The sequence below is a fragment of the Delphinus delphis genome, chromosome 17, assembly GCF_949987515.2.
Source record: "Delphinus delphis chromosome 17, mDelDel1.2, whole genome shotgun sequence".
NCBI lineage: Eukaryota > Metazoa > Chordata > Mammalia > Artiodactyla > Delphinidae > Delphinus > Delphinus delphis.
The window spans coordinates 22835661-22859421 of NC_082699.1; the positions used below are offsets into that span (position 1 = coordinate 22835661).

General features: G+C 36.0%; 1 pseudogene; it reads right to left on the reverse strand.

Annotated features, from left to right (window-relative positions):
- Window positions 1-210: 210 nt before the first annotated feature.
- Window positions 211-1086, reverse strand: LOC132440299 (CDK5 and ABL1 enzyme substrate 2-like; annotated as a pseudogene).
- Window positions 1087-23761: the final 22675 nt, after the last annotated feature.

A 23761-nucleotide genomic window follows, 5' to 3' on the forward strand; every position in this document is an offset into this window, starting at 1 on the left:
TTAATTTCATTTATTGTGTTGTTCATCATTGTTTGTTTGCTCTTTAGTTCTTCTAGGTCCTTTTTAAACATTTCTTATATTGTCTCCATTCTATATCCAAGATTATTTTGGATCATCTTTTCTATCATTCTTTTTCAGGTAGACTGCCTGTTTCCTCTTCATTTGTTTGGTCTGGTGGGCTTTTACCTTGCTCCTTCATCTGCTGTTTCTTCAGCAGCTTGCAGTTCTGCTTGTTGTGTTTGCCTGCAGGACCAGCTTCTCAAAGTACACATAGGCCATCGGCACTGTCACAGGCTCCAAAACACACTCCTGGGACAAGTTCTGCCTCTCTCATTTTCAACTCCTAATCTTGCTCAGCATCAGCTTGATGTGTGGGAACTTCTCCCAGAAGGTCTCCTTCATGTCCTTCTTGAGGTGGGAGAGCTTCGCATACTCTATCACTGTGGTCATGTAGGATGCGAAGATGAGGACGTACTTGTGCTTGCTGCAGGGTCACTGACGGTCAGCCAGAAGGTTGGGATTGTACTACAGGGAATCCCATGCATTGGCCCCTAGTTCTGAGCCAGCTAGCGCCACCCTGGGCAGGACAGGTTTGCATCTGGACCCCAGCAGAGCACAGGGCACTCTGAGTCGTGGCTGAGGCAGTGGGCCAGCTTGAGCGTGACCAGGGTGTTGGTGGGGTACAGGATCTTGGTAAGACACAACCTTTCCATCCGCCCCCAGCTCAACGTCTTCCAACTGGAAGACCATCTCAGAAGATATGGAAATGTCACCGGATGGATGCCTCTGCTTCTGGCTGTCTACCCTCAGGTCACTGACGCACAGGCCTTCTCCACAGGGCAAGACAGAGAAGGCCGCACACACGGACTGCTTGGCTCAGATGAGCATGATCCTGCTGTTCCTGGAGTCGTACTGCCTCATATTATTGATGAAGTGAGTCTTCTTCGGGCCTTTGTGTCTTGGGGATCCAGATGTATGTTTGGTTCTTTGAAGGGAGGCACATCCCACCGTGTCTTCCAGAAACTCGAGGGCAGCCCATCCAGGGAGATGTTGTTGAGGAAGAAGAGCACGGCCTGGCGGCGCCATGAGTCCCCTCACCTCCGCAGTGGCTGCGATGCGGCCCAGACAGCAGGGCCAGGGGACTGGCCCAGGGATCCATCCGCTGTGGCCGCAGCCATCCTCTGACTGAGCCCAATGGCCACCCGCCACCCACAATCAAGCTTTTAAAAACAGGATCACTTATGACAAAAATGCTCAACCTGAAAACCCACCATTTTGCTCAAATAGTTCCTTAGTAAAATTCTTTGCAGCTACAACTGTCAGACGTTAGGATCTCCACACATTATAATTATTGTTTTCTCCCCTCAGATTACCATGTTAAGAAATATCTTTGAATTTTTGAGACTGACAACATGAACGTTAAACCTCACTGTATTCTAGTGAATAGTGGTGAAGAATGTGTACACAAACACACACACACACACACACATACACATACTCTCCAATATGTTCCAACATAGCAACCACATCACCATGCTTTGGATCTTACACAGATATCCAGGGCTTTACTGCCAGGTGTTAGAAGGGTGTTATCACTAATAAATCTTAATTCTTCTAGTGTTTTCAAACACAATCAGACCTAATCAAGGGATCTACACAATGGAAATTTTGATTGCTAAATCAGGATAATACATCACTTCTCTAAGGGGATCTATAGAAGACAAAAAAGCTGAGTGGACTCAGTAGGCTTGGTTCTTCTTAGTCTTTTAATTAAAAGAAATACCAAAAACAAAATTATTCTTGACCCATTTTTGCCATCAAATTCCTTCACAGGTTTACTTTCTTATTTTCCTATTTAAAAGAGTCTAAACATTCTGTTTTTGTGACATCTTACTGAAGGAATTGAATTTGGTGTTCAAAGACCTACATTCACTTGAAAAAGAAGAGCAACAGTGAGGCAAGGGGATTGCTGGCCCAATTAGATATATAAGCATATCCTAAGGTCTCTATAATCAACACAGTGTGATGTTGGCATATGAGTAGCCAGGCAGGTCAATAAGAAAGAATAGAGAATCCAGAAATATATGCAATTGCTGGTAGTATTCAACAAAGGTGAAGTCACAAATCAAGTGGGAAATATGGGCACTTTAATAAATGGTGCTGGGATAACTGGATAAGTACATGAAAAAAATAGAAATTGAATTCATTTCTGACCCAGAAATCAGTGAAAATTCTAAAGGACTTAGAAATTTAAATATAAAAAATGAAGTTACACAAGTACAAATATTTCTGAATATCCTTATAACTGAGAGGCAAGGAAAATTCTCTTCCCGCTCAAAATATTGAAGCAGTAGGGAAAATCATTAGTAAAGTTGACTACATAAAGATTAAACATGCATGGCAGGGATTTCCCTGGTGGTCCAGTGGTTAGGACTCTGCACTTCCACTGTGGGGGGCAAGGGTTCGACCCCTGGTAGAGGAACTAAGATCCCGCATGCTGCATGGTGGCACAGCCAAAGAAAAAAAAAGCATGGCAAATACAACTTCATAAGCAAAATTAAAATAACAACAATGCTATTTATAAAACAGGCCAGACAGGACATGGAAGCAACCTAAGTGTCCATCGACAGATGAATGGATAAAGAAGATGTGGCACATATATACAATGGGATATTACTCAGCCATAAAAAAAAATGAAATTGAGTTATCTGTAGTGAGGTGGATGGACCTAGAGTCTGTCATACAGAGTGAAGTCAGAAAGAGAAAAATAAATACCGTACGCTAACACGTATATATGGAATCTAAAAAAAAAAAAAAAAAAAAAAAAGGTTCTAAAGAACCTAGGGGCAGGACAGGAATAAAGATGCAGATGTAGAGAATGGACTTGAGGACACAGAGAGGGGGAAGGGTAAGCTGGGACGAAGTGAGAGAGTGGCATGGACATATATACACTACCAAATGTAAAATAGATAGCTAGTGGGAAGCAGCCGCATAGCACAGGGAGATCAGCTCAGTGCTTTGTGACCACCTATAGGGGTGGGATAGGGAGGGAGACGCAAGAAGCGGGAGATATATGTATATGTATAGCTGATTCACTTTGTTATAAAGCAGAAACTAACACACCATTGTAAAGCAATTATACTCCAATAAAGATGTTAAAAAAAAAAGAAAGAAAAACAGGCTAGAGACGTGAGTAGAAAAGGCAATACAGGCAATGCAGTTTCTCATACGTTTAGGACTCTATATGTCTCATAATTTAAAAAATAGTTCATAATAAGAGAAATACAAATTAATATTACACAGATATATCTTATTTATCACACTGACAAAAAATCAAGAGTGTGATCACACATTTAGTTGGTAAGACTAAGAAGAAACAGGCACATATGTGTTTCTAAAAAGAATGCAAAATGTTATGAACCCAATGGAGGGCAATTTGGCATTATTTAATGATTTTACGTATGTTTTTATGTTTTGCCCTTCTCTAGGAATCTATCTAAAAGATAAACATGAAAATATGTATACACATGGATATTTACTGCATGATTTAAAAAGGTAAAAACCAGAAACAACCTAAATGTCCATTAATACATGATGAATTGAATTAACTTTGAGATACTTACTATGGAGCACCATACAGCTGGTTTAAAAAAAAAAAAAAAAAAAAGAGTGCTTTCTAATATGTGATCTCCAGGATATATTGTTAAATGAAAACAACAAGTAGTATAAGCAACATGTATACTATATATCATATTACCATTTATCTGAAAAAGGGAGTCTGTATATGTGTGTGTGTATATATGCACATACAATGGGAGATTAAGCTATATTTAAATAAAATTATTACTTATATGTGATGAGAGGTAACATGTAAAGGAGACAGATATAAAAGTCAGGGGCAGGCAATTTACAAGATGAATCTTAGTATTTTGTCATTCCAGAAAACAAGGAAGTTATCAAAAATTATTGGAATAGTGTCAAAAGGACTCATGAAACATCTTAAAGTGGCTCCCACTGCACAAAGATGAGTCATCCTCAGCACCAATAAGAGTAAAAACATCAGTGGGTTGAAATCAATAAAATACGTAAAAAATCCAGGAATTCCAATGATCATGTTTTAAAAAAAGATCACCTTTGGAGGATGCTAGGAAACCAACTCCTTGTTCTAAAAACTGATAAATAAAGGGAAAGAATCATACAGATTACTTGTTTTTATAGTAAAAACTATACCTCAGGGTATTCAAAAGTTGATGAGAAAAAATTCTGTCTATGGAGGTATTCCAACTAACATATAAAGATGTAATTACATAACTGGAATATTACCATTTTGCAAACCCCAAAGTAAACTCTGGACCTGGGAAATGATCCTCAGCGGCACCTAACGCCACAGCAGTAGATAACTGGACATTATGCCTCTCGATGGAAGTTTAGAACACCATTTATGAAGTAGTCTTGCCAAAAATGTAACCTAAATATGGATCCAGCCTCTTGATCTAACCACCAGTACAGGAAATACACGGGGAATAGAGGAAGAGGTTTTCTTTAAAAAATGAGAGTACAATCAGCGATATCCAGAAAGCAGGAAAGGTCACAAGACAAATTACTCAATTTTTTTCAACAGATCAACCTCAAAATTTTTTTAGTGTAAGTTAAGGTAGCCTATGAAATTAAAATATCCATGAGACGTACTAACAGAATGCAGTGGTGCACCCTGTTGGAATCCCAATTAGAACAAACCAGCAACATAACGTCTATAAACAAACAAAAATGAAATAAAACATGCATGAGAAAATACTGACTAGATATTTGATGATGTAAGACATAACTAAGTTTTCTTATGTATGAAAATGGCACCATGACTGGGTTCATTAACAAGAGTTTTTTTTCTTTCAGAGACACATACTCAAATATTTATGCGTGAAATATTATGTACGGGATTTGCTTCAAAACAATTCGGTAGGCAGAGACGTAGGAAGTTTGATTAAATGCAAGTGTGGCTGTGAGCTAACGAGTGTTGGGGCTGAATAATGGGTACATGCAGATGCACTGTACTTTTCTGTCTACAATGAGTGCTTAAAATTACCCACAATACACAACTGGTGGGAATGTAAAATGATGCAGCTGCTATGGAAAATAGTATGAAGTTTCCTCAAAAAAATTTAAAAATAGAACTACCATATGATCCAGCAATCCCATTTCTGGGATTTAACCAAAATAATTAAAATCAAGATCTCAAAGATATATATGCACTCCCATGTTCATTGCAGCATTATTCATAATAGCCAAAATGTGGAAATAACCTAAAGGTCTATCTATGGATAAACGGATAAAGAAAATGTGGCATATACATACAATGGAATATTATTCAACCTTAAAGGAGAAGGAAATCCTGCTATATGCAGCAATATGGATGAAACTGGATGACATCATGCTAATTGAAACAAGCTAGTCACAGAAGGACATGCTTGATCCCCCTCATATGAGGTCTCTAAAATTGTCAAATTCCTGGAATCAAAGTGGAATGGTGGTGACCAGGGACTGCAGAGAGGGGGCAGTGGGGAATTGATCATCAACAGGCATAAAATTTCAGTTAAGCAAGATACAAAAGTTCTAGATACCTGCTGTACAACATTGTGCCCATAGTTAGCAATACTGTATTATGCACTTAAAAATTTGTTAACAGGGTAAATCTCATGTTAAGTGTTTATAACACAACCTTTTAAAAAAGAAAAGCAAAACCATATATATATATATATATATATATATATCCATAATAAAGAGGTTAAAAAAGACCCACATACAAATTCTGGATCCATTTGTTTGCTTAATACCAAGCAAGTCACTTAACACATTTTAAGCCCCCATTTTCTCATACGTGAAAGGGATATAATAATAACAATTTTATAGGTTGGTTTGCCATCTCTATTTTTGGACCCTGATAATGGTTAGTTGAAAAGAGAAAGGGGTTTTGGAATTATTCTTACCAACAGTGTGGATATATAATTATATATCCACACTGTTGGTAAGAATAATTCCAAAATTATAATTATGTATAATTTTAAACACACATGGCAGAGAGAAAAGTACAATGCACCTGTTTGTACTCGTTATTTAGCCTCAACTCCCTTTTAAATATCTGGCTTAATTTTATGATACTAGGCAAGTACTTAACTTTTCTAGGTTCATTTTCTTTCATGTAAAATGGGGATCATACCATTGTTATGTGGACTACGTAAAGTTGGAACTTTATAAACAACACTTTCTCTCCTCCGTGAAGCCATTTTGATTCCTAGTTGGAAATAGTCACTCTTCTGTTAGATTTACTTTGATTACTATTATACTAATAATCTCCCTTGAATTATTATTTAAATATTTTTTTATGAAAAGACTCTGGGTCCTTTGAAAACAGATTATTCATATCCTCTACCTCATGGAAGGCGTATGGCACATAGTTGGAGATCAATAAATTTTGATGAATTAAATCCCTTGAATAGATTAGATGCTACCTCCAAAACTGATTAATCTTCTGCAACTACTGACACTGAATGCTCTGGCCATATATTACTTAAATCTTTTAAAATGCATGTAAGATCCCTGGGAAAATGTCAGATTGTTTCCTGGACAAACAGTAAATGAGTTTGTCATATGTCAAGAAATCACCCAGTTCATTGTGTTGATAAACCTGGCCTGCAAATCTGACTCTGCTTTTTCCCTATCACATTTATGCTTTGTCCAGGTTTGTTCCTACAAACATGTCACAGATTCTTCAATAGAAAATTGTTTCTAGCATAAGGTTTCAGCTTTATTCCAAAAAGTGTGTCCCTATGAAGAACCACCTAACACATATCCATGATGCTCCAAAGATAAGCAGTGATAATGGAAGGGTAGATTTCCATATATTGCCATTCCCCTTAAATCAGGTCAAAAACTAGCAGGAAAAATGAATGGAGTCTCCAAAAGATAATGGTTCCAGAAAACTATTTGAAGCGACAAACAAACCAACCTTAAATGTAGTTCAAAATATTTCCACTTGAGATAAAACTCAGTTTCAGCATTCTGAACATGGTGACAGCATATGTTTTACTTCTGAGTATTGTAAGGCCCTTTTCTCATAAAACCAGGAGAAAGCCAAAAGCAGTTCAATTAAAGTGTCTAAATGTGGTCATCTTTTATCTATAGCTCAGTGGGACAGCTCAGCTAGAGCCTATAGAGTTCAGCTATGCACTCTTCCCAGAATATTCCCTAATGCTTCTCTGAAGCTATTCATTGTATAGGTCACTGTAGTAAAACTCACACCTCAGCACTCTCCCTGGACGCCAACAAGCAAACACTAGAGTGCAGTGCAGAGTAAAGAAAGGGTTTGCCTCTGAGTAAAAGGAAGATCATGATCTGTAATTTCCAAGTCCATCAAACAGAGTCCTATAAGAAAACATATGAGTTATTCATGAAGTTATAGGATCTATATCCAAAAATAAAGACAGACAAAAAGTTAAGTCAAGCTCCTTCCAAAGTAAGACATTTGAAAGGAGATCATTGCAACATCATAAGTTCACCGTAAAGTGATGCATTCATATTTTACAAGACAAGAACTGTACTAAAATCTTTAAAGTCTCTACACAATTGTGTTTGTCAAAACATATTTGGTGCCATAACTCACAAGTTTATTGACATTCTTAGTTTACATCAAATATTTTACTTATTGTGATACTGGAATTTTATTTCACTTCTTAGAAAATTTTATGCTTAAAAAGGGAGCAATCATAATATATTCCATAGAGTTTTCTCCAATTTACATCATCATATTCTAAAGTAAACTGAAATAAGCCAAGGCTTTATGTAACTAAATCTTTCTATTATTTTCATGGCTCAGAATGAGAAGGGGAATGAAGAATAAATCTGTAAGAGAACAAAACGTAAATTCGTTGTGCTCACAATGTTGCATTAATCAGGAAAACTCTCTGTAAAATTGATTAAGAGGGAATCTGAACAAATGGCTGCATGCATTCAAAAGAGGCTGCACTCACTAAAATAAGCTAGAGTTTCATTTCTCCTTTAAAAAATATCTATTAAAAGTCTAGATCAGGTTCTTCATCTGTGAAACAGATATCATAATTAATTCCTACCATATCTATCATAGAAAAATTGTGTGAGGTTTAAAAATGAGCTAATGTATGGTGGGGGGGAGCTTTGTAAAAAGCAAAGGAGCTTAAAAATGTGAATGATAATCAAGATGATTATTACCTGCTTATAGATAAAAATAGATAGCATTACACCCAGCATGCAACAAAGCACTTAGCACATACTGTTTACTATATGTTTTAACTAAAATATTAATAGGTATTAGACAGTCACATTGTCAAAAGTACTGATTTAAGCAAAATTAAACACAAAATAAACCCAGAGCATCTTGTAATGCCAGAATGTAAGGAAGTACTGTACTCAAACAAACAAAACACAATGATGAGGGAATGTCAAAGGAACAAAGGACCCAAATGAAAGAACTCCCAGGGGCCAAAAATGGAAAAATCTAAGCATCAAGATCAATAAAATAGAATTGGCTTACAACCCATAGTACAGAATAAATAGCTATAAGTCCACAGTGAAATTATTTAATTAATCAATTTGAGAATCAGTGGGGGAGGGACTTCCCTGGTGGCGCAGTGGTTAAGAATCTGCCTGCCAATGCAGGGAACACGGGTTTGAGCCCCGGTCTGGGAAGATCTCGCATGCCACAGAACAACTAAACCCATGTGCAACAACTACTGAGCCTGCGCTCTAGAGCCCACGATCTACAACTACTGAGCCCACGTGCCACAACTACTGAAGCCCGTGCACCTGGAGCCTGTGCTCCGCAACAAGAGAAGCCACTGCAACGGAGGGTAGCCCCTGCTCACCGCAACTAGAGAAAGCCTGCGCACAGCAACAAAGACCCAACGCAGCCAAAAAAAAAAAAAAAAAAAAAAAAAGAATCAGTGGGGGAGAATAAACAAATTTCCTCTGTAGAAGGATTCCAAATAATTTACGTAGATATTTCATCCTCAAGGAGGATGCTGTGCACGACAACTTCATTTCGAGGAGTACAAGCAGGAAAGCAATAGGAGGAACTTTACAGTGGAGAAATCTGACAACAATAACTCAGCCAGGTGATCAAGGTCAACAGCAACAGCAATAAGTCATGTTGATAGTGTAGATCCTTGATATGATGTGATGAGAATGGCATTTTACCTCTGCGGTTTTCCTCTGCAAAATCCATAGCCCCAGTCTAATTATGAGAAAATTACCGGACAAATCCCAATTAAGGGATATAATGCAAAATATCTAAACAGTACTCGACAAAATTGTCAAAGTCATTGGAAACAAAGAAAATATGAGAAACTATCACAATCAAGAGAAGCCTGAGGAGACATAACAATGAAATGTAATGTGTTATACTGATCCTGAAACAGAAAAAGGACATTAGGTTAATATTAAGGAAATTTGAATAAATGATGGACGTTAGTTAATAATAATGTATCGAGATGGGTTCGTTAACTGTAGCAAGTGTACCACACTAATGCAAGTCATTAATAACAAGGAGAACAAGATGTGGGGATGGAGGGGCAGGGAGTATTGGGGAATTCTCTGTTCTATCTGCTCATGTTTTCTGTAAATCTAAAACTTAAATTGAAAAAGAAAGAGGCTTACCAAATACGCCTTTTCTTTTTTCTTTATAGGTAGTGCAAGGTACAGCAACTTGTCCTCCACCTTCGAGGATATGTCGCAACACACTCCTGCCCATTGGGTTTCTAAAAACTTCACTAAGATGGCAGTCTTCTGAAATTCTGTGGGGCTTATCTCCCACCCTCTAGTTCACATAGGTCTTACTCAGGCATGAAAAATACCCACTACTCTGTGCATATTATATTCAGCCAGCATAATGTCCTCAATGTAGTGGATTATTATAACATTTTGTCAAATATCAGTGCAATCATGGCCTCTGGAGACCCTACTGTGGCAGAGAAAGCAGGAGGGTTGACACAGGCAGGCAACTTGGTGATGGTATATTGTTGTCTCTGCCAGGTAAAAGCAAACAGCTTCTAGTGGTCCTTAAGATACAGAGAAAAAAGTCTTGACCAGGTCATAACTGTATATCAAGTGCCAGGAGATATGCTAATTTTCTTCAGTAAAAATACTACATACTGCAGATCTCCACCTGGTAAGATTTACAAGGATCCACAGCCATTCTCCAAAATCCATTCAACCTCTGCATAGGACAAGCAGGCAAGTTAAGGAATGAAATGATATGATACATATCACCACCTCTCATTTTTTAAATCTTTGACAGTGTCACTAATATCTGAAAATCCCCCTAGAGATGTGACATTGCTACTGGTTTACTACCTTGGTAAGGAGCAGAAAAATTCAGAAGTTTCCATTTGCCCCTCCCACCATAATGGCTCTTACCTCATGGCCCCAAGGCAAGTGTGGGGATTCTTCCAGGTGCCAAGTATTTCTAATCCAATTATACATCGAGATACTAGAGAAACAACACAGTGTGCCTATGAACTAACTGGGTACTCTGTGAGTCACATCTGCGTTGTGAGGTACATCCATGTATATCACCTGACCACAGCCACCATGGTATTTTGGGTCATCGGAATTAGCAACAATCCAGAAGCAGTATTTAATAATTCCCAAAGGTCTGGGTATTTTTCGCTAGTGCACTTTCACTCTGCTAAATTTATGCAGGCTTGAAGATAGATTCACAGTATATACTTATGACAATACTGCAGGTTTCTTCCTCAGGTGAACTTGACCTTCCCTTCAAGGATACCTGACCTTCCCTTTTCCTTCAATAAACCCAAGATACTCTGGGACTATGAACATGCTTAGTTTCAAGCAGCGTTCTTACAGACTTCCCATCTATTTTATTCCTAGGGACACTGTGATCAATTAGCTACAGTCAGTGGTCCCTATGGACCAAAGTGTTCAGATTACTATTATGTCCCTACTGGCCTTTCTAGGAAATGTGCCTACTTTGTCCTTGTCAGTTGGCCACTCAGTCTCTGATACTCTGGCATCCCATCATCTCTGTTAAAATCAGGGAACTCATATAAAGAGTGGTGTTAGCCACAGCCATACCTGGCTACAAAGGAGAGCAACCCCAGACCTTTTCAAGGATGCAGGTGGTCCCCTCAGTGTATGCATCAATATCTTCTCCAGTGAAAGGATTGAATTCTGAGCCTTTTAATTCTTTTTCCACATCATGCCACACGAGCACTGGATCTCAGCCTCATTAAAATAAGCCACTACTGACTTCAAGGTTTGGTTAACCAACCAAATAACTTGTTAGAGTCACCACCAACTCCATGAGCTAGCACATTAAATCCAGAATGTTCAGTAACTGCACCCATATCAATGCATTTGCCCAGCTTTTCTAGTGTTATTTCCATGCTCCTTGGTCTAACTCCCTTAGAATCCATTTCCATATGCATTATGGATAATATATATCAGCAAATTTTGCAATTCTATTTCCTCTTGAGTCATTCTCCATACCTGATTCCTGAAGCATACTGAGATTTGGCCCTAAGAAGATCGACCGAACTTCAGAGGTATGTGTCTTCATTTCAAAAGGTATGAAACCCAGACCTATGGACTTTCTGGATTCTGTTACTTTTCTCAGAAAAAAAATAGAATAAAATAAAATTAAAATAATAATAATGGTTTGTTGGTTGGTTTATTTGTTTTAGCAGATAGCTTAATTGGACTAAAACCCCCAAATTTGTCTTTCCTTTAAAGGATGGAAGCTGAAATATTTGTTTAGGTTTTTTAGGCTTAGCTGGGCTACTTGGCAGCCACATGCATAGTTCAGTGGTGAGCCAGAGATCAGAAAAGTGTTCATATGCAGAATGTAGGTCTTTAGCTCTCCAGCTCTCCTCCTTTTGGGGTTGAAATCCCCACTCTATCTGCTGTGGTCAATACAAATTCTATCCTCTGGTTTTTCAAGCCAGTAAGACCACATATTTCTATCAGTGTCAGTCATCCTGCATGGTGATAACAGGAGTCTGCACTCAGGCAAAGGGCCAATCAGTGTCATTCCCTTCTTGAAATGGTTGCTTTTTTTTACTTTTAACTATTTAACTTTTATAACTGTTACCTGTAGGAAGGTTGGGGCAATAGGAATTGCTTTGCCATTCCTGGATATAAAACTTTTTCCAAACTGAGATTTTAAAAGGCTCCGCAAAAAATAGTATATGTCAAATCTATTTTTCATAGCACTATGTGGCAGATTGTGTTTTCCTAAGTGACCACAACAACATCGCCCCCATCCCTTTTGGTTCTTTCCAAATTGGCTTTAGCACTTCTCCATCAAGAGTTGTCATTTATATTTCTTATCCTCTTGAGTCTAGGTGAGGCTTGTGCCCTCTCTGACCAATAAAGTGCAGCGGATGTGATGTCATATGACTTCAAGGCTAGGTCAACAAGAGGATATGCATCCACAAGGCTTCTCTTCTTGGATGGTAGCTCTTGGGGACTGAGCCAGCCAGAAAACAGCACCTACCACCAAACAAGTGGGTGAAGGAGCATTTGGATACCAGATTCCAGCCTTCAAGTCTTCCAGCTGAGACCTCAGACATCATGCAGCAAAGACAAGCTGATCTCATTGTGCCTTCTCCAAATTACTGACACATAGAATCTATGGTTGGCTTTTGCTACTGAGCTTTGGGGTAATTTGTTAAACAACAATAAATGGCCACAACAAGTTAGAGGTTAGGATTATCCAGCTATGACATCTGTAACAATAATGGTTTCCAGTTTATTTGGGTTGATATAGATGCTTAATTAGATGCTCCCTTTCTCTCTCACAATTCCCTCCTAAAGTGACAAGTTAAAAAAGGAAGTCAAATTTCCCATATAGAAGAGAACAGTTAAATGTGTTCCCTCATTAGGACCTCGTGTCCCTTGGAAATTTGAAGAGACTAGTAGTTATTTAAACCTGAATTCTTTGTCTCCAAGAATCAATAATTTAATTTTTATTTGGAGTATTTATGAGTTAATTATATTACTTCCTGGAGTCACATATATGTAAGGTCAACTCTTCACTATACAAGTCAGCATTTCTTGAATTTTAAACAGGAGACTAATGCTCTTAGTACAGATTCAATAAAGGGAGAGTTAAGCAAATTCTGTCCACCTTTTTCAAATAATAAATAAAGCATGTATTAGGTAAACAGCTGCTAATAATAATAAAGGATAAGTGCACAGCTCCATACCCAGGAGTGGGAGGAGGGAGAGGAAGCTAAGTTATAGCTATAAACTTCCTTCTGAAGAAGACAATTTGAGAAGGGATTCAACATCAAGGGGAATTACATAGGACCTGTTATATAAAGGTAGACATGTATTTAAAGATAAAACTTCCATGCTATATTTCTTTTGAGTTGTTTGTATTTTCTTCAAAAGTCATTGATACACATGAGCTTTTCAAAGACAAATATGGTCTAAAATCTATCACTTATGATTACAGAAGAAAACAAGAGAGGTAGATAAAGATAATGGCAAATTAATGCCGGTGTAGTTAAGGTCAAACTCATTCATCACTAATGGCAATATAAATTGGTACAACGCTTTTGGAGAGCCACTTGGCAATGCCTATCAAGAGAAATAAAAATGTTCATATCCGATCACTCAGTGATCCCATTGTTGGGAATTTTTCCTAAGAATTACATTAAAAGCATAAAAGAGCTATAAGTATGAAGGTTTTTATTTCATAAATTTTTTAGACTCACTAAAAAACTGGAAACAATCTAAAGGATGAACAATTAGAGAATGGTTTTGAAAAGCCAGTGAACTCTTATGTAGTTATTAAAAATAATAATTGTAAAGGCTATGTAACACCCTGAAAAATATGCTAGTTTTGTGATATAATATTAAATGATAATAGAACAATACAAATAGAAAATGCTACTATACTAAATAAAAAAATAAATATAAAGTGTGTGCAAGTACTGGATGGGAACACATAAAAATGTGTCGTTTTTAGGAGTTGTGAGCATCTTCAATTAATTTTACCTTTTTAACTGTTGATATCCTTTAATTTGTAAACAATGCTGATTGTACAAAAAATGATAATAGACCCATAATCCTTAAGACATTGTTGCTATTTATTTAGATGTCTGCCATCTCTTAGCGCATTAGTAAAAATTTACGCTAGCCATTCTAACAGGTGTGAGGTGATATCTCATTATGGTTTTAATTTCCATTTCCCTGATGATTAGTGATATTGAGCATATTTTCATGTACCTGCTGGCCATTTGTATGTCTTCTTTGGAAAAACATCTATTCAGTTCCTTTGCCCCATTTTTAACTGGATTTTTTGGGAGTAGGACAGGGGTTGTCAATGAGTTCTTTATATATTTTGGATATTAACCCATTATCAGATATGATTTGCAAACATTTCTCCCGTTCTGTAACTTAACTTCTCATTCTGTTTATTGTTTCTTTTGCCGTGCAGAGGCTTTTTAGTTCCATGTAGTCCCTGTTAGAATAGCTATCATCAAAAAGATAAAGGATAACAAGCGTTGGTGAAGATGTGGAGAATAGGAAACCCTTGTGCACCATCGGTGGGAATGTAAATTAGTAAAGCCACTATGGAAAACAGTATGGAGCTTCCTCAAAAAATTAAAAGTACAACTGCCATATTATCCAACAATCCCACCTCGGGGTATATATCCAAAGGATATCGAAAAGGTGTTTGCATTCCCATGTTTTTTGCAACAATATTCACAATAACTGAGATTTGGAAACAAACTAAGCATCTGTCAATGGATAAATGGACAAAGAAGATGTGGTATATATACACAGTGGAATATTTAACTGGGCTGGGGTAGCTGGGGAAATGTTGGTCAAAGGGACAAACTTCCAATTAGAAAATGAATATGTTTGGGGAAACTTGTATATAAAATTTAAATAGATAGGTCTGGCTCTTCTTCCCAAATAGTCCTCATCTGGTCAAAAAAGGGGGAAAATATATACATAGGACTCCATAATATTCCTTTTTGTTTAATTTCATTCTTTCATCCCAAATGCAGACACACACATACACATACATGTAAATATTTTAAGAGAGAAAGGTATCCAATTGGCTGTTACATTTGCAAAATATTCTATATGACTGACTAAACACATACCAAAATTATCTATGGAAAATAGTGGGAGTTTACCTGGTAAGTCCCGGGGGCTGTTATATTACTCCCCAGATCTTCTCTCTGTCCTAGGTTATCAGGATTCCCAGCTCGATCAGAGTGAAGTCAGCAGCACCGTCACCTGCCCTTCATCTCGCTCTCTCACCTCCTCTGATCTTGCTTTTCCAGTCAATTGGCTTTTTGATATCTCAAATTTTATATGTCTTAAAAAATAAGGCTTCCGGGGAATTCCCTGGTGGTCCAGTGGTTAGGACTCCATGCTTTCACTGCTGAGGGTCCAGGTTGGGGAACTAACCCCACAAGCCACACTGCAGGGCCAAAAAAATAAATAAGGCTTCAGAAAGAAAAAAACTGAGGGTTGACAGTTCGACTAAAAAAAACAACTTAGTCAAAGTAATCTATTTTTTAAATTTCATAATTACCAAGCAAAACCAACCAAACTAACTTGGGGAAGCCTTGGAGACTTATGTTTTTCCTGGTCCCCCATTCTCTCCATGGGTCTTTTATGTTGGGAACTCTGAATATTCTCATTCCTAAAGAAAATTTTAGAAAACTCAAAACACATAATGGGTTTAGCTTTGAAGAAATATAAAAAGGTTGGTGTCACTTTATCAGACAATGGGGAGCTACGTGCACCTTGAAACCTAAAATAGGAAAATTTTGAAAGATCAATAAAACATTGATTCAAACATATTTTATAACATTGAGAGTCATAAAGGAGACGTCATTACATTTTTTGTAGATTCTGAGTTAAATGAGCTCATCAGCACAACCCTGCAATGAAGTTAAACTAGTTCAAAACATTCTTTTTTCTGTCTCAGTAAAAATATCAGTCTGGCCAAAGTTGTCCCAAAACTGCTAAATATGTGTTGCAGATGATACTCATAATGGCAGTGGAGTGTGGTATACATTTGGAGTAAAAAAAGTATTTGGCCATTTAAATTATAACCTTCCACATTCCTAAGGTGTCACTTGGAGAATCAAAGAAATAGATTAAGGATTGGGAAGTATAGAGAATAATTACTTTTGCTGACTCTCGGTAACAAATTTCAAGAGACTCTCTGTGTTTGGGTCTTTATTTGGAAAACATTTAGAAAAAAATTTTAAAGCATGAAAATGGAGTCACCAGCAAAGAATTTTCCATCCCGAATTCCTCACAAATATTTCTGGCATTGGTGTGACAACTCTAGAGTATATTATAAATTCTAGTCAAGAAAAAGACTTGAAAAGTTAAATGCATTTTTAACATTAGAGTTATATAAAATTACCTCAATTATTTTTAACATCGTTATTGGAGTATAATTTCTTTACAATGGTGTGTTAGTTTCTGCTTTATAACAAAGTGAATCAGTTATACATATACATATGTTCCCATATCTCTTCCCTCTTGCATCTCCCTCCCTCCCACCCTCCCTATCCCACCCCTCTAGGTGGTCACAAAGCACCGAGCTGATCTCCCTGTGCTATGAGGCTGCTTTCCACTAGCTATCTATTTTAAGTTTGGTAGTGTATATATGTCCATGCCACTCTCTCACTTTGTCGCAGCTTACCCTTCTGCCTCCCCATATCCTCAAGTCCATTCTCTAGTAGGTCTGTGTCTTTATTCCCGTCTTACACCTAGGTTCTTCATGACATTTTTTTTCTTAGATTCTATATATATATGTGTTAGCATACAGTTTGTCTTTCTCTTTCTGACTTACTTCATTCTGTATGACAGACTCTAGGTCCATCCACCTCACTACAAATAGCTCAATTTCGTTTCTTTTTATGGCTGAGTAATATTCCATTGTATATATGTGCCACATCTTCTTTATCCGTTCATCCGATGATGGACACTTAGGTTGCTTCCATCTCCGGGCTATTGTAAATAGAGCTGCAATGAACATTTTGGTACATGACTCTTTTTGAATTATGATTTTCTCAGGGTATATGCCCAGTAGTGGGATTGCTGGGTCATATGGTAGTTCTATTTGTAGTTTTTTAAGGAACCTCCATACTGTTCTCCATAGTGGCTGTACCAATTCACATTCCCACCAGCGGTGCAAGAGTGTTCCCTTTTCTCCACACCCTCTCCAGCATTTATTGTTTCTAGATTTTTTGATGATGGCCATTCTGACCGGTGTGAGATGATATCTCATTGTAGTTTTGATTTGCATTTCTCTAATGATTAATGATGTTGAGCATTCTTTCATGTGTTTGTTGGCAATCTGTATATCTTCTTTGGAGAAATGTCTATGTAGGTCTTCTGCCCATTTTTGGATTGGGTTGTTTGTTTTTTTGTTATTGAGCTGCATGAGCTGCTTATAAATTTTGGAGATGAATCCTTTGTCAGTTGCTTCATTTACAAATATTTTCTCCCCTTCTGAGGGTTGTCTTTTGGTCTTGTTTATGGTTTCCTTTGCTGGGCAAAAGCTTTGAAGTTTCATTAGGTCCCATTTGTTTATTTTTGTTTTTATTTCCATTTCTCTAGGAGGTGGGTCAAAAAGGATCTTGATGTGATTTATGTCATAGAGTGTTGAGTGCCATGCAGATGTCTGTAATTAGCAAAGTTGTAAAATATTCTGAAAGCCAACAAGAGGTTGAGCGCATGAATGAAAGTTCTGTGTCCTTCCTGACTTATGACAACATGGCTATCCTGAAAATGCAAACTTTGGCTGTTACACTTCCAAAGATGTCTGGAACTAAACTGTGAAGACATAAGCAAGCAGGTTCAAATTGGAATAGGCTGACCAAATGTTAACTATACTATCAGGCTTGCCAGGTATGCTTTCACCTTTTTATAAGAAATAAGTTTTCTTTTAAGCTAATGGAATTAACTTCTCAACTGCACCTACCCAAATACACCCCAATTCTCAGAATTTCTTATAGCTGAATAATTCTTCTGGTCTTCTTCATAGCCACTGTTTTGCAATCAATGTGTTGGGACATTTAATTAAAAAGCAGACCTCAGTATGTTCTAAATGGAGAACAAAGGAATGACGTGTGTATACAGAGGGTTACATCTAAAGAGCAGGACAAATGAGTCAAAGTCTTATCAGCTAGTTTGTGTATTTCACAAGAATAGCCCTTCTAACTTAACCTTGTTTAAATTACTTAATTTCTTTGTGCCTCAAGTTCTTTATGAATAAAATGCAGATATATCTTGTAAGGTTTCTGTGAGGATTTAATCAGCTAATATATGCACAAAACTTAGCCCAGGGACTAGCTCTCGGCAAGCTCTCAATAAATATTAGATACTGGGCTACCCTGGTGGCACAGTGGTTGAGAGTCCGCCTGCCGATGCAGGGGACATGGGTTCATGCCCCGGTCCGGGATGATCCCACATGCCGCAGAGTGGCAGGGCCTGTGCGCCATGGCCGCTGAGCCTGCGCGTCCCAGAGCCTGTGCTCCGCAACGGGAGAGGCCACAACGGTGAGAGGCCCGCATACCGCAAAATAAATAAATAAATATTAGTTACTAATTTCAACACTTTAACTAGATCTACCTAGATTGCAAGTATTTAGGTCCCATGGGACTACTCTGGTTTAACTAAACATTAACCATTAGAAAGAACTTCAACCTACAATAAAATATTAGCCAAATATTAAAAATTCTTTAACAGAACTATAAAATAAGTAGGGGAAATAATGTGAATAAATGTATGAGTTCATGGATGGATGGTGTGGAGGGGAAAAATGTTTCAAATTAATATAGTTTCCAGATTAGAATTCTGGGTTAGACAATTAGGATCTCTATCTGCATGGGGGTTTTGTTTGCTTGTTTTAACCTCCAAAAGCTTTCTGAACCAAAAAGCTTGTAAAGGCATATGTATATTAATTATTTTTAATTCTCCAAACAATTGTCTGATGCTTTGAGTGATTATATAAATTCGACCTTATATAAATCCTTTCTTTACAATTTTCCAGCATCTCAAGTTATTAAAATAAAAATTAGAAGGCAATTTAAGAACATAAAACATCCCACTTACAAAGATTCAGATGCTACCTTTAGCAGTAAGTACTAGTAGAGTAATTTATAAATCTGCTTTCTCAATGTACTAGTATCATTCTGAGTGATGGTTGTATAACTATATCTTTTTGAGCCCCAGGGTTCCTTGGGGATAACTCAAGGGCAACATCAGGGGTGAGGAGAGTAGACAGGTTTCTGGGTCTCCCATAATGCCTCCCTTTCCCACTCCCATTCAACCACAGTTCCAGTTTTATCGATTTTATGTGTGACGATAATTTTCCTTAAGAGAAAAAATGGTTTTACTCCTATTAAATATTTGAAAGTTCTAAATATTACCATGAAATTCATCTACAACAGCTAGAATTCAAAAGATGTCATTAAAGCCTTCAACTAAAATAGCAAAAGCATAAATATTTATCATTGTACAGAAGAGTACTAAGAATGAAAAATTAGCTAAAATAAGGTGGTGGAGGAAAGGATAAAAGAAAAGAAATACACTAGTTTTATGATTGTTTATAGCAAGAAAGTAAAAGATAATGTCTAATGTATTAAATAATTAAGAAGATTATATAACCTAATAGTTCTAAAATAGCCACTGGAACACAAAGGCAAGCCTTCTTAAATACCACATTATTTAGGAATTGTACAGTAGAAGTAAAGTTAAAAATATGAACTAAATGTGATTTTTGAAAACAGCAAAAACATAAAGTATAATTAATTTCAAAGAACAAGATTCAAATATACCTGTCAGAAAAATATAAATGGGTTAAACTTATATCTTTAAGAAAGGAAAGAAAGTAAAAACATGAACAGAGGTATACAAGGCAAATACAGAAAGAAAAGGAAGTCAGGGGAAAGGGGAGGGAGGAAGGAGGAAGGTAAAGAGGAGAGAAGAAGGAGAATGAAGGAAGGGAGAGAGAAAGGGAGAAAAGAAGGAAGAAAGAAGAAAGAAGGGAGGAAAATAAAAGGTTGTAACCTGAATAGCGGGCCATGTTGAATTCATGTTATAAAACATTAAATGAGACAAAAGGTCACTATATAATGTTAAAAGTAGATATTCACAGTGAAGATTTTTTTTAAAAGTCAAGATTGACAATGCACCAAAAGGTATAACATCAATATTCACAAAGCAAAAACTATAGGAATTATAAAGAAAAACACAAAGCAGTAGAATTTTACTCACCTCTCTTAGTCTTTGACAGATCAAGAAGGAAAAAAGTAAGAAATAATAAAGAAGACTTAAATGACATAATAAAGTAGTAGTAATTAATATAGATCAAGTTCTGTTCCCTGAAATAAAAACTACAACTTATTTTTATATAGAACCATCATAAAAATGGCCATTATATTAGGCTATAATGAAAATCATAACTAATTCCAAACTATTAAAGGAATACAGGCAACATTATCTGGTCACAATGCAATAAAACTAGAAATTAATAATAAAACTGAAAATAAAAATACATTTATTGATTGGGTGACTTCGTACAAGTTGTCTACCTTTTTTATTGCATCAACTGCAAAGTTAAAATAATACTTAAATCACAGGGTCATTGTGAAAATTTTATAAACTTTGAAACATTACACAAGTGTAAAATGCTATCCAAAAAGAATTATCTTCCTCCTCACACATGAGAAGTGATTTAATTTGGAAGCTCCAAAGATTTGAACTTAGTCTATACTGTTTACAAGTGGCTATTTAAATTAACTAAATTAAATTAAATTAAATTAAAAATTTAGTTCTTCAACACTAGCCTTATTTAAAGTACCCACTACATGTGGCTAGTGGCTACCATCTTGGACATCAGAATATTTCCATCATTATAAACATTCCATTATTCTATTGGATAGTCCTAGCTCTTATTGGGGAAATCAACCAAATATCTAGAGGTTCATGAGAATTATTTAAGTTTTACTTCAGCAAATTAACAGGGTCCTTCTAGTGAGAGTCTCAGATGATTTTTTTTCCCACTTCACTTCCTAATTATACTAAAAGATCATCCTCTCACTTAATATAATCCAAATACATTAAGGTGCTAATTGAATATGATGAGTAAGCTGTGCATACTAATTGTCACTAATAAGTTTAATGCTGATTGCTTAAGCCTATAATAGCTACTCACCTACAGAGTGGTTCAAGTCAACTTGATGTCCCTCATTCTTCATTAGGAAAATGTGTTTATTAAGTTGACATCATTATATGTGAGCCCAGAGGATTTTCCCCGTGGGTAGTCATTTTAATGTTGAAAAGTATACCATATGTGAACCCTGAACAAATTGCTCGTGCAGCTGAAGGTGACTCTGACAGCCACCCATTTTTCAGTGATGCTTAGAGCATTCCATTTTGGTAAGCCTGAATCAATAATAAGTATCTCTATGTCTACTACATTTCTTCATTCATTTAGTATATTTTTAAATTCCTAGTCTCACTTACTAGTCTTGTGATCCTGGGCAGCTCACTTATCTTCTCTGGGCTTCAGAGTCTCCTTTCTTGAATTGGGGAGTGAGAGGGGATGAGAAATGGCAGCCTAATCACAAGTTTATTTCCCCTCCCAGTTGAGGAAACTCTACTTAAAAAATACTACAGCCTAGATCTAAATTGTCCTCACCACAAAAAGATATAATAATTATATGAAATGACAGAAGTGTAAGCTAACACTACAGCAGTAATCATATTGCAATATATAAATGTATCAAATTAATAGGTACACCTTCAACTTATACAATGTTATATGTCAATTACATCTCAATTAAAAAAAATTAGGGCTTATGGGGAACTTGGAGAGGTCACAGATATACCTAAGAATTGATTTTTTTAAAATATCAAACCAATTAGCACTGACCAAGACATTTAGTATAAAAATAGGGGGGTAAAACCTTAATTCATGGCTCAAAAATTATAACCAAGGGTAAACAAAGTCAAAATAACCTATATTTTTAAAAATCATAATATTTTATCAAAAGATAGAGTATAAAACATGAGTAAATAAGGCAAAATAAAAACAATAATTCTTCCCAAAATAACATATAAATTTAATGCAATTATAAGCAAAAATCCCATTAGTTTTTTTTAACTAGATGAAATATATCTAACATTTGTATGGAAAAATAAAGGTATGAAGTCTGTCAAGAAATTATCAATAATGAAGATAGTGACTGGGTGTATATATTACTATCAAAACTTACTATGAAGCTATAGTGTGATAAAAGCACAGGAATAGACAAATACATCAGTAGAACAAATCCAAAAGCCAAGAAACAAATACAAGTGTATGAAAAAACCTCATTTATGATAAAGGTAACAAGTCAATTCATTGGGAGAAAAATAAATTATTCAACAAACAGTGCTGGAAAAATTGGCTCTCCAGCTATTTACAATAGCCAGGACATGGAAGCAACCTAAATGTCTATCAACAGAGGAATGGATAAAGATGTGGTACATATATACAATGGAATATTACTCAGTCATAAAAAAGAACAAAATAATGCCATTTGCAGCAACATGGTTGGACTTAGAGATTGTCATACTGAGTGAAGTAAGTCAGACACAGAAAGACAAATATCATATGACATCGCTTATATGTGTAATCTAAAAAAAGGGTACAAATAAACATTTAAAAAACAGAAGTTGAGTCACAGATGTAGAAAACAAACATAGTTACCAGGGGATGGGGTGGGGGATGGATAAATTGGGAGATTGCGATTGACATATACACAGTACTATATATAAAATAGATAACTAATAAGAGCCTGGTGTATAGCACAGCAATACTCTGTAATGACCTACATGGGAAATGAATCTTACAAAAAAGAGTGTTTATATGTATATGTATAACTGATTCTCTTTGCTGTTCACCTGAAACTAACACAACATTGTAAATCAACTATACTCCAATGAAATTTTTTTAAAAATTAGTTATCCATATGGAAGAAAATAATCATATAAAACACCATAAATAATCCTCAACTTCTGTTCAAATATATAAATGTAAAAGTAAAATAAAATATTAGAAGAAAATATTGGAGAATAATTTTATAATATTATGACAAAGATGACCATCCAAAACAACATATGAAATGCATAGGTATAAAGAAAAAATTGACAGATTTGATTATATAAATATTTTTAAAACTTCAGTATTGAAGGGAAAAAACCTGAACAAATCCAAAAGATAACAATTTTAGTTATGATGGGGTAAGATCCTATATGTTGTTAAGAAAAGAACAATCAACCTAATTTTTAAAAGGATAAATTATATAAATAAGCAATTCACCAAAGAGAAAATATGAAAAACTATACATTAAAAAAGATGTTCTCGGTCACTAAAAATCAGAGACTAGTAGCATAACATTTTCAGCCATCATTTGGCAAAATTTAAAATAACTGATAACATCCAGAATATTAAGAACATAATTTAAAGAGTATTTGCTTACCTTGTTGATAAAAGTAATCTGGTTAAAGAAATCAATATTTTAATGTATATACCATTTGACCCAACAATCCTACATTTATGAATGTATACTACTGAAATAAAAGCATTAATACATAATGCAACATTGATTGGTGACATCAACAACTTAAATGTTAGTCATCCAGGTGATGCCTTTTATATTATATAATATGTTATATT